The sequence below is a fragment of the Cyprinus carpio genome, chromosome B7, assembly GCF_018340385.1.
Source record: "Cyprinus carpio isolate SPL01 chromosome B7, ASM1834038v1, whole genome shotgun sequence".
Taxonomy (NCBI): domain Eukaryota; kingdom Metazoa; phylum Chordata; class Actinopteri; order Cypriniformes; family Cyprinidae; genus Cyprinus; species Cyprinus carpio.
This window is the reverse complement of record NC_056603.1, coordinates 32,367,649-32,379,893: the sequence shown is the minus strand read 5'-3', so window position 1 is coordinate 32,379,893 and position 12,245 is coordinate 32,367,649. Positions and strand designations below refer to the sequence as shown.

Genomic DNA, 12,245 nt, shown 5'->3' with positions numbered 1-12,245 from the left:
CTCACTCTGAAGGGTGGGAGTGTTAGTCCTAATAACTGTTTTGGGACCTGCCATTAATCTTTCGACAAACAAAATGTGTGAATTATATTGCTGTATCGTGAAGTCATGGCTGAAAGGGCTTTGTTGTATTAATGACATATTACCTGATTACTTTAAACTGGAATAAATAGGCTAACTGCTGCCAAAATAACCGCTTCCAATTACTGGAGCAATAGTCTGGTATTGACTGGTTGGACTCTCTGCAGAACAAATATAACCACATTTTTACAAGGCTCTATTAAAAAATGAGATGTACACGTTTTATTATTATTATGTTTTATTAATATTTGTCCTTATAGTAACAGCTGTTTCTGCCTTTATAGTGACACCTGTTGGCCTGGATGCATGAAGTTGAATTTTTTTTTTTTTTTTAATGTTTGTCAGACATAGCCAAACACATTTAGTTTGTACTTCATATGTCTATATATGTTTCTGCTTTGTAAGCGCCCTGAGCACAGAGAAGTGACTAAAAGTGTCATATAAAAGTCCCTATTATTATTATTATAATTTTAGCACAGCATGTGCTGTCAACATGGCGGCACCCATGAGAGGGCGACCAGCTCCATGCAGAATAAAGAGAATACTAGCATAACTGGTGGCATTTAATGGGAGTGTAATCGAGGTCATTTGATTTTAATTAATTTTATTGCACAGGTGAACAGAGGTTCATTGTGTGTACAACTTTTCTCATTTTAAAATAAGAACACTGCACCTTTAATTGCTTTACTCATTAACATCTGCTGTAGAAAGGCACAAGCCTAAGCAGTTTTTACGAATGATGTAGACCAAGTCATGTATGTGGCTCTCTCTCTCTCTCTCTCCACCCTCGACACAGCAGCTGATGCTGATGCTGATAGGAGGACGCTCATTCTGACTCTCACATCCTGAGCGGCGACACACCGTCCCCTGCTCATCCTGTATTCTCTTCATTGAACTTTGAGCAGAGCATTCATTTATAGTCAGCAGCGTTTAGAGGAGCGATGACAAGAGCAACCACTCACGAGAGAGATTCATTACAATGACGGTCATCAACGGAGGAGACGTACGTGGACACTAGATCAGCTTGAACAGAGCAGGACACACAGGGCTTCTGAGTCTTAGGAGGAAGCGAGAACTAACAGCTCAAGCCAGTTACTAACGGGAACTGACCGCTTATTGAAAACAGATATAGTGAGGGCGACTATTTTATTTAGTCAATACAGGAGCAACGAACGGAGAGAAACCTGTATCGCAGGAGCCAGAGAAGACCACTAAAAGTCCGTCTGAGGAAAGATTTCAACTAACGGAGAGCTGAAATTTGGAAGGTCAGTTGATGCTGAAGTGAAGAAATGCTAAAGGCGCACACTGTGGAAATGTTTAACTTACCAAGCAACCAAGGCAATTTGTTTAATTTTGATGGAAAAAAAAATGAATTACTTACAAAAAAACAATGCGAAAATGTAACGGTACAGTGTGGTTAAAATGATTATACTAAAGTACAATGAGATTAAAATTATGAAACTAAAAAACACAACTAATAAAATTATAAAACCAAAGTCCACTCTACTTAACGTTATAATACCAAAGTCGTTTTTTTTTTCCTAGGAACGGGCATAAAATATAGTTAATGTATAATTTAAACGTGTGCTAATGTACTTACACTAAGAAGTGTCGCCAAACAGGAATGCAGTCGCCAAAATATCATCTCGTATGTCATTTTGTTTTTATAGTAGGCCAAAAGTTATAGTTTTAAAATATAATTAGAAATGTATATATCAATCACAAATTATATAGGCTACATATGATATAGACTACATTATTGTATACCCGCCACCCCCCCCCCCCATCACCACATTCCCTGCTTTTCTATGATATTGATATAGACCGCCACCATGTAAACCCCCATCACCACATTGCCTGCTTTTCTGCCTATGTTAACCTTGATTACTTTGTTTCAAGTGATTTCAGTTTATATGGTAGCATTCAATTAAAATAAAGAACTTGTATATGCAATTCTTGAATATAGTATATAAAGCCAAGGATAAGTAGCCTAGCCTGTACTGTATGTAAAGCGCGCATGGTGACTCATTCATTAAGGTTAGGCTACACAACTTGTCTGAGGCGCACCGCATAACACACAACCATCAGCGAAATGACCGTCTCAATTCTGTCAAGGCTATTAAGGTGATTAAGTTGTTTATTTGCGTTTCAGTTGGGTTAGACTACCAGGTCTCCGCATACTAGAAAGCTAGTTGTCTGGCTGGAAACCTCCTCGCCTCGGACGCGCTGGGGAATAGATTCCTGACATGAGCGACTAACAGCATCGACAAACAACAACACATCGGCGGATAAACCGCACTGATCCCTGCGAGCGACCACCTGTTTCCAGAGCAGACCAACCGGTAAGCGCTTCACTTTATACTGAGCGACAATCCAAAAATAATACTGTTTGCATAGTTACGTCTCCAAAATGTTCATCAGATGGCTCTTCATTTAATTATTGCAGTTTGAGTGACCGCTATGCGTAAAGGCGCATTAGATATTAAAGTGCTGACTGCTGGGATCTTGGAAATCTTGTCATAGGTCTCGTGCTTTGTTATGCAATCACTTTGAAATGTAGTTTAACCACTGAACTGGTTGAATGAGTGTTAATTAAGAACATAATCACACATAAACGGGGTATTTTGAGAATCCAAATCCACTTTTTATTTCCATGTGCGCGCTGATCCTTTCACTCAGACTCTATATCAGTCACCCATTCCCTCAATCCCAATGTCTCTCGATCAGATTATTCTCCTGTAGCCTAATCCAACGCAAACTGAAGTCGTATTTGAACCTGCGTTACGCAACTGGCAACACTGGTCAGGACGTAGTTGTGAGCAAAATGGATGTTTCCTTTGTAGCAAATCCCTCTCAAATGGCATAGATTGTAATGGGGAGAAGTGTACACAATTGTGTGTGTGTGTGTGTGTACTTGTTTATGCTACATTTTGGGGATCAAATGTCCCCACAAGTACAGTAAAACCTGAAATTTTTGACTTTGTGGGAACCGACCTTGCAGTGCTGGGGGTGCTTGCAGGAACAGTTTGAAAACCACTGGGTTAGGGGATATAAAATATTGTTTGGTCAGTATAAACGTAATAGAAGTCTGTGGAAAGTCCCCACATTTCATAGAAACAAACGTGTGCACACACGCATGTGTTTTTTATTTTTATTTTATTGTCATAAGGGAATAATTGCTTTGCATCATACCTATAAATGTCTTACTCAGAATACCTTATTAGTCACAGAAAATTTTCGAGTTTTGCTAGATATTTTGTCCTTTGCGTGTCCTTACTAGTACACTGCCAGCAATTCACAAAAACAAAACAAAATGATTTAACCAACACACCCAAACAGGCAGGGAGAGACATTCAGTTTTAATAAACAATTATACTGCGTGATTGCCCTTCTGACCCTAGTTTGGTTTGAAGGAACTACATCAACCCTAGGAAATCTATGTGCTTTTTGTGATGTAAAAGGCAAGAGGTTGAAGAAAAAAATAAGTCTGTTTCTTAAAAGCCCCCTAGAAAAATATTGCCACTGGCATTGGTAAATCATCTTTGTGCTATTTTATAATTTCTAAAATGCAATTCAGTCTTTACTTAAGTGTCTTCTTTAGCAATGAACCAACCCAACCAGCTACAAGGTGAATCACAATGTTACAAACTTTGATACAAAGGAGAATATATTTGAAAATCATACAAAAAGATGAAGATACAAGACTGTGTACTTAAAGGGATAGTTCACCCAAAAATGAAAATTCTGTCATTAATTACTCACCCTCATGTCGTTTCAAACCCGTAAGACCTTAGGTCATCTTCGGAACACAAATTAAAATGTATTTGATGGAATCTGTGAGTTGTCTGACCCTGCATAGGGTGAGTAATTAATGACAGAATTTTCATTTTTGGGTGAACTAACCCTTTAATAGCATTGATGAGGGAATAAACTACAATGCAGCATCACGTATGAAACAATCAAAGTTAAAATGATTGATAAATATAAAAATATTAATTTAAAGATGTTGATTAGAAACGATATGTTACATTTATTGCAATATATGTGTGTATATATACACACACAAACACACAAACAGGATTTTGTAATAAATGATATGAAATAAGTTTCCACATAGGGACAACTTTTGGGTTCAGGGAACTGAGATTACATTGAGTAACCAAAGTCATTTTAGCAGGAACTATGTAAATACAGGAAAGGAAACTTTGCTTGTCATTAATGCTCCAAAAACATGCCTATAACTACAATTTACAGCAATTCTATCGGGATTGACCACTACTGGTATAGTGAAACACCAACAAATTTTATTCATGTTCACACAAATTATGATTAATGCAGAAAACTATTGATTAATAAAGACTTGTTTTCACATTTCAGTTTGAAAGTGTTGCGAAATGTGCAAAAAGCACGTAATATAATTTTTCAGGAAATGTCTCCACAGATAGGTTTTTCCAGTGAGGTAGGTTAGCATGCAGTGGGTTGAAATACATTTTGCAAATGAACGTAGGCTACTCTACTATTTATTTGAGACTGGGCAAGCTTTTTCTAGACCAGGTCACATTTTTTATTAATATAGAGCGTAAGTGTGCCAGGAAACATGTCTTATTTGACTTGCGGGATTGGTGGCTGGAGTGAGCGAGGAGAAGAGGTAATTAAAATAGATGGATTGAGGAAATTGAGATAGGCTAAGAGAGGCTAACGTTATGAAATCACTTGTCAAAAGCAGCGCTGCCATTAGTCACACAGTAGGCCTACCTATTCGTGCGATAAGAGAGTCACCAGCAGGTTATGTGTGGTGACAATCATAATAATGTTGGTGAATGTTATGTTTATGAAAGAAACAGGAAGCACTCAGGTTTACAGTTGTGATAAAATCATGAAAATGTTCAGCACTCTTTTCTTTTGTCAGGTGGTACCATACCTTAAAAGCCTCTAAATGTGGTATCTGGCATAGTTCAAACCAATTAGTCTAATGAGATTCAGGGAGAAACAGAGCTTAATCGTACATGTATTATCCATATCTGGTTTTAATGACAAACAGACCCTTCCAGAGGTATTTGTTTGTCTGGATTGTAGAATAAAACTAATTCTGAACAAAACCCCTCCTTTAATAACTATTGACAATTAAATTACTTTTTCTAGTCAAACCCCAAAATCCAAAGGTTAAATGAGCATTTATTGAAGATGTGCCAGTTTCGTGACAGGAATTAGTAGGGGAGCTAAAAACCCAAATGTTTGTTTGTTTGTAGCTCAAAATTGAATTTTAACATCAATAATAAACAGTTTTTGTTTCTGACATCGCCTGTGGGATGTCTTTTTCCACATAGTCAAGTCAACCCTTTCGAAAAAGAAGTCTATTCAAGTGTGCTATTAGTATACTTCTTTTAAACTAAAAATAGGAAAGTATGCTTTTAGTTTACTTTTTATGTACTTCTCAGAAATGGGCTTCATGTACTCTTCAGAAAATTTTAAGTATACTTGAACTTAACTTACAAAAAGTCTAAATATATTTGAGCTATACTTGTGCTCCTAGAATCTCTGTTTTCATTGTTATATGGTAGAGGGCGCTAGTATACATATTCTGTAAAGAATTTCCAAAAAAACACAAGTGAAGAAGAAAAAGAAACAACAGATACTAACACATGTAATCTAACACGGTCATCTGACATGAAACCAGCATCGTGTTGATCGACTCCATCAACACCCCAAAGATTTTGATTATCATTCTAAATACAATTCATTTCAACACCCCAAAGATTTTGATTATCATTCTAAATACAATTCATAGTCTTTTTTCAGCTTTTTGATCAAAATGTTATTTCTTTCTTTTTTTTTAATGAAACTTACCCACATTAAAGTGTTTAAAAAGAATGCATGAAGCCAGAATAAAATGTTTTTGATTACAAGCAGATACCCTGTTCTTTCTTTTGATGTTTTGTAAATTCCGATATTCATATAACAAAACATATGCAAATCAATATCTAAATAGGGGCATAGTAGTATACTTAAAGTATGATGTAAAATTCACTTAAAGAAAACTTATGAGTATACTTGCAACAAATTTTAACTAAACTAGTAGTTTACTGAGACTATACCTCAAAGTGTACGAAGTATATAATTAGTAAACTACCAGTATACCTATAAGTTCACTTTTAGTGTAATTGCAATACAAACTTCAAACACAGAGGTAAAAGTTTGATACTGTTATACTTAAAGTATACTTAAAAGCATACTTTTATATACTAGAAAGTGGGCCAATTTAGTCCCACGGAGTGTTGAAACAGTACACTTACAAGTATACTACTAGTACACTGATATTTGTATGCTTGCTACATAAAGTATACTTAAATATATACTTGAACTTTACTTAAATATACTTAATAAAATAAACTTGAAGTATACTACTTTTGGGTAAGGGAAGTCAAATCACCTTTATTTATATAGTGCTTTTAACAATACAGATTGTGTCAAAGCAACTGTACAGCATTAATTAGGAAAATACTGTCAATAATGCAAAATGACAATAGTAAATACTAATTTTTTAGTTAAAGGCAGTTCATCATTGAGTTCAGTGATGTCATCATCCAGCTCAGTTCAGTTTAAATAATATCTGTGCAATCAACCACTTTTTTCGACCACTGTTTTTATTTTAAATTTCTAAATATCTCTTTATTTATTTTTTTATTATCATTTTATCATTAAAATCAATAAAATAAAATTACTAAATAAAGTCTGTGTATTAGCACTGGGGTGGTACCCTTTCAAATGGTACACCTTGGTACCCTTTTTTACCCCAAAGGGTGCATATTAATACCTTTAAGGTACATATTAGTACCTAAAGTCTGTGTATTAGTACCTTAAAAAATTTAATAAAAAATACTGCCCCAGTGACAGCTTTTGTACCTTTATTTCTAAATTGGTGGTTCATCTCTTTAGATGACTGATGTCAGTGTCACGTGGAAGGGACATGAGGAGGTAAAAGATAAAAGAGAGGCAAATGTAAAAGTGAGGGACGATCTCTGATTATCTGAGGGGAGACAGTCTCTCACATACATGTCACCTGATTAAAAAGTGATGTGCAACGTCTGCCTAAAGATGGAGAGAACATGAGAGAACATAGAAGAGTGTGAGTGAAAGGTGTGAGGAAGAAATCTATGTGAAGATGTGAGAAGAAAGAGAAAGAAGGGGAGAAGGGAGAAGGCATGTCTGGGGAGGCTTTTTTTTAGGTCAGATTTCTCCCACACGCTGTTAATGTTAGATACCACTCTCAGACACTCTTGAGAGAAATATATTTTGAATTGGGGACCTACATCTCTTTGACAACTCTTAAACAGCAACACATAAACCACTGAAGAAACTATAGAGGTGCGTGCTGTGGCCCCAAAAAGAATTTGAACGCTTAAAAATGTATGCATGGCATTGCAACTTTTTCACTCACCAGCCAGTTTGGCTACTCAGTTTTTAAGTTTAGGCCACACATCATGTCTTAGATTTAAATATATTTATTATAATTTCTGTTTATGAATTATTGAATTGATTATAATTTGATCACAGTCAGTCTTGTTTGCAGATAGAATAGAAATGAGTGTAGTGTCCTAAACTAAATCCTACCCATCACAAAATTGTCTGTTACTTCTCTGATAAAATATAATTTGTTTTCTTAGAAAAAAAAATACTAAATGTTGCTCACTTCAAATTAAAAGTTTTAATAGAAAGCATGTTGAGGATTAGTGGACAGGGTGTCAATTCATAAAATAATTAGCTGTTTTCTCACAAAAGCCGGCGAACTCGCTTATTGAAGCCTCTCCTCCGTTGACAAGCAATAAAAAATTCCAAGACCTCCAAGGAGTCAGATAATGATTTACACATCACACCCAAAAATAAAATAAAGACACTAAAGGGCACTTTTAGCATCTGCATAGAGACAGGTAAAAGTCTTGAACAGCAAACATTTATCAGATACTTAAGGAGTGAGAACGGGTTTAAAAGATGCTCTTTTTGCCAGTGTACTATAGTGTTATGCAGTGTTTTTGTTTATGCTAAAGGTTTTTGTTTGTTCATTTTTTTAAAGATTTATTTTTGCCATTTTTTGGCCTTTATTTAGACAGTATAGCTGGAGAAAGGACAGGAAGCAAAGAGTTAGAGAGAGGGGCACAGGACCAGGAAAGGACTGCGACCCTGGTCTCAAACTTTTCACTATACACTGGAGCGCTGCCCATGAGGATATAGGCTCCGACATGTTTTGCTGATATTGGGGGTTCTGATAGTGATGAAACATAATAATCATAACCTTCCAAATTGGCTAGTTCATAGCGTTACACGCCATGGTTGATTTTCACCCACATTTGGTGGGTTGGCAGTTAATTTCAAACCATGATTACATTACATACATAATATGAAGACAAGTGGCATCTTCAAACAAATGGCATTAGAGCTTTTCAAAGAACCTACTTTACTTTTTTTAGTCGTTCTTGCAATGACTTTAAACTAGCTAGTACCAGTCTTATTTTTACTGGATGTATGAAGTCAGTTCCTCACAAATCCACACAGAATAACCTCAGGTGTAGATTATCACATTACCTATTTGATCCACTACTGTTAGACTTTTACTCAGTATATCTTTTGATTGAACATATGATATAAATACTTTTTTTTTTTTTTTAAATACTGTCTGAATATTTATTTGAGGCTACTTTATATGGTTCTTTTAATGAATATGTCAGATTACCCCTTCTAGATTATTATATACACATTTATAACATTTTCACTCTACCAGATGCTGTCTGGCACACCACCAGATGTTCTTTTTTTGCATTCTTTTATTTATCTTAATGAAACATGATGTTCACAGACCTTTACCACAGTGAGCCCAGATGTTAAAGGACAGAAAAAAGATTATGTTTATAAAACTTTGAGGGAAATGGAGAGATTAAATGTAAGAAATATTAAGAGGAAGATCTAAGGGAGGTATGGAAGAGATGGCAGTGTAATTTCAGGTGATGTTATGGCTTCAGAACTTGTAGCCATTGTCCCCTTGTGGACATTTTCATTTGACACTAGCAAGCTGTGACTCTGAGCATGTAACTCAGCATGCAGACAACTATGTGGGACCATAGGAAGGTAAATCGCCCATGGTTAGATGCCACTTCACAAACCATGCATGTGTGTGTGTGTGTGTGTGTGTGTGAGTGAAGTATACCCTCCTACTGTCTGCTAATGTCACGCTGGCTGTTTGGCTGACGATGCTCAGCATGGCACAGGGCGGCTCTGCCTCAGCGCTGCAGGAACCGTCCAACAGTGACGGCAGTTCCAGCGCTTTCAATCACAGAACTCAAAAGCCTCTAGAGCTCTGAGGGGTTTTTAGGAACAGAGACGACTCACTTCCGTGGAAAGGTTTTGAAAGTTGATCTGAAGTGACAGAGTTTTAAAGCTGAGGCTGACATCTCTTTCCCTGCTGGATTCTGAATGAGCTCAAGAGTATTTTTAGATCTCGTTTGTAGATTTAATGTTTACTTTCTTGGAAGTAAAATAAACAATGTTTCTGAATATATTAAATTAGAGTATAGAATTGGCCCATTTATAGTGGTAAATAAACTTTATCAGGATAAACATCTGTCTAAAAAAAAGGGGTTCGCAGCTCTGGGCCTCGAGGTCCACTTTCCTGCGGAGTTTCACTCCAACCCTAATCAAAAACACCTTAACAAGCTGATCAGTGTTTTCAGGATTACTAGAAAGTCACTGGCAGATGAGTTTGATCAAGGTTGGAGGTAAACTCTGCAGGAAAGTGGACCTCCAGTGCTAGGTCTAAAATGTGCCTATTCTTGTACATTCTAAATCATAAAAGCTCTCCTGAAAACAGAAATGGAATGGGGCTTGACTTTTTGAAACATCATTGCACCTTGACAAGCCAACATTTCAAGGCAGTTTTAAAGTTACATTTCTAGTTAGTGCTAAAATTGTGTTGATATTTCTCTGAAACAGATGAATATGACTGTGGCAATATTTTATTACATTAGTTGTTTCACATATTGCAGAGTTCGGAAATTAAATGTCACCAAATCCTACCCTAAAACTTACTGATGTGAGCAAAAGCAAAAATTAGATGAAACATATTTGCTGAAGCAACCTTGCCATTTCAGCTTGCTTCTACAAGGCTTTGAGCACTTCTGTTGAACATTGTAATTTGTGTCTCACGGTACTTATGCCAGAGTGGTTGGCAATGCAAGTGCAGTGATGTACCAGGTGAACTTCTGGGCAAGTTTATGGAGCGATTACACAGTAATGTGTTAATAGCCAAACATTAAAATGTATTTGTTTACAAACACCATGGTAAAAGTGTTTTGAGGTCATAACAGCATTGTTCAAGGACAATGCATTATAAACATCACAAACAGACATACACATCATTTTTAATATCAGCCAGTTAAGTTCAGAGATAAAAATGTCACCGTTGCGAGCAGACAACATTCAACGTTGGTCTTAATCTTTTTTTTATATTTGTTTTGTATGAGACCACACTGACAATAAAATCTCTTAGGAGTTTTATTGTCTTCTTCACAACAGGACATATTTTTTTATCAGTGAATTCTTTTTATCAGCAATATTAGAACATGTAATTCTGTCTTTCCTTTTGTTTCTTCCACTCTCATTCACACTCCCCTCATTCTTCCCAGAGGTTGTGTTGATACAATTGTTAATTAGAAGCAGTGAGGTTTAATTATTTAGGCTCAGTAATTAGATCCTTCCCTGTGTATCAGCATTCTTGGTTTTTACTCATGTACATTGTTGGTCTTGAGTGTTAAGGTGTCATCTGTTACCTTAGAGGCTTTTCTGAACAGATGCAGTGTGTGTTTCCATTTGGCAGAGTGCTGTTCTGCTTTTTTTTGGCTGGCTACCTATATGTGTGTGAGTGTACAGTATATGAAAGTTGCTGAGATGTGTGTGTAATGAGGTAAAATGGAACAGTGCATGATTAATTTATTGAGGGACAAGAAGCTCTGCAGTTCTGTGTAGTCTCATTTGGTCATCTGAGAGATTCATGGAGGAAAGAATATAAGTAAGGGACAATGTTATAAAATAAACATCAGTGTGATCATGACACAAAGCTACACACCAAATAAGTGTATACACTACAGTTGGGCTGTTTTTACATTTTATTTTTTTTATTTTTTATTTTTTGGAAAGAAACCAACTTTAAACATTTGACCGGATTTGTAAATGACCATGACATTTAGATTTGAGATGGAACTGTTTTAGCTGGAATTATTATCATGTGAGAACAAAGAGATACCGGAGTGATACCAGCACAATGTAGTGATTGTCAAAGGTTTAGTGATTTTTGTAGTGCAAAAATAATTTTCCTTTAGTCAGATTCATTTAACACCACTGTACATAACTTGTGCATAAGCAGAAAATCCATTTGTAAAGATGAGAGGTTTTCATTTAACCCATTTGACTGATTTTTCTCAGAAGGTTCCTGTGGACTCCATTTTCCCAGCTCATCTCAGAAGGTTCATGGGATCTTCAGTCTAAGTTAGCACATTTATCATCGGGTTTAGGGTCTGGTCAAGCAGTTTCTTTAGAAGGATGGGACATAAGTAGCTCATGCAAAGGAGCTCATGCAAGACAAAGGAGCTCATTGTGGACTTCAGGAAGAAGGGAAGCACGCACGACTCCATCCACATTAACGGGATGGTTGTTGAACGTGTCTCCAGCTTCAAGTTCCTGGGAACCACCATCTTGGAGGACCTGTCCTGGACCACAAACACCTCCAGTCTGGTCAAGAAGGCTCACCAGCGCCTCTTCTTACTCAGGACACTGAAGAAGAACCAGCTGTCTTCAGCCATCCTGGTTAACTTTTACTGGTGTGCGATCAAGAGCATCCTGATCAGCTGTATCACAGTCTGGTATGGGAACTGCTCAGTTGCTGACCGCAAGGCACTGCAGAGGGTGGTGAAAACCACCCAACACATCACAGGGACACCACTCCCTGCTATTGAGGACATCCAGAGAAAACGTTGTCAACGTTGAGCTCGCAGCATTCTTAAGGACTCCTCTCACCCTGACCATAGACTCTTTAACCTCCTGGCCTCCGGGAGGCACTTCAGGAGCCGCCGGACAAGGACTAGCAGACTCAGGAACAGCTTTTTCCCTACAACTGTCTCCTT

The 12,245-nt window shown here is 36.9% G+C and overlaps 1 protein-coding gene across 1 annotated transcript in view; it reads left to right on the top strand.

Moving 5' to 3' along the window:
* Positions 1-705: 705 nt before the first annotated feature.
* Positions 706-12,245, top strand: part of slc8a4b (solute carrier family 8 member 4b) — a 66,052-nt gene continuing 54,512 nt past the window's right edge. The window contains exons 1-2 of the mRNA XM_042728351.1: positions 706-1,343; positions 2,231-2,420. The gene's annotated coding sequence lies outside the window, so the exon portion shown is untranslated. The remainder of the gene's footprint in view (positions 1,344-2,230; positions 2,421-12,245) is intronic.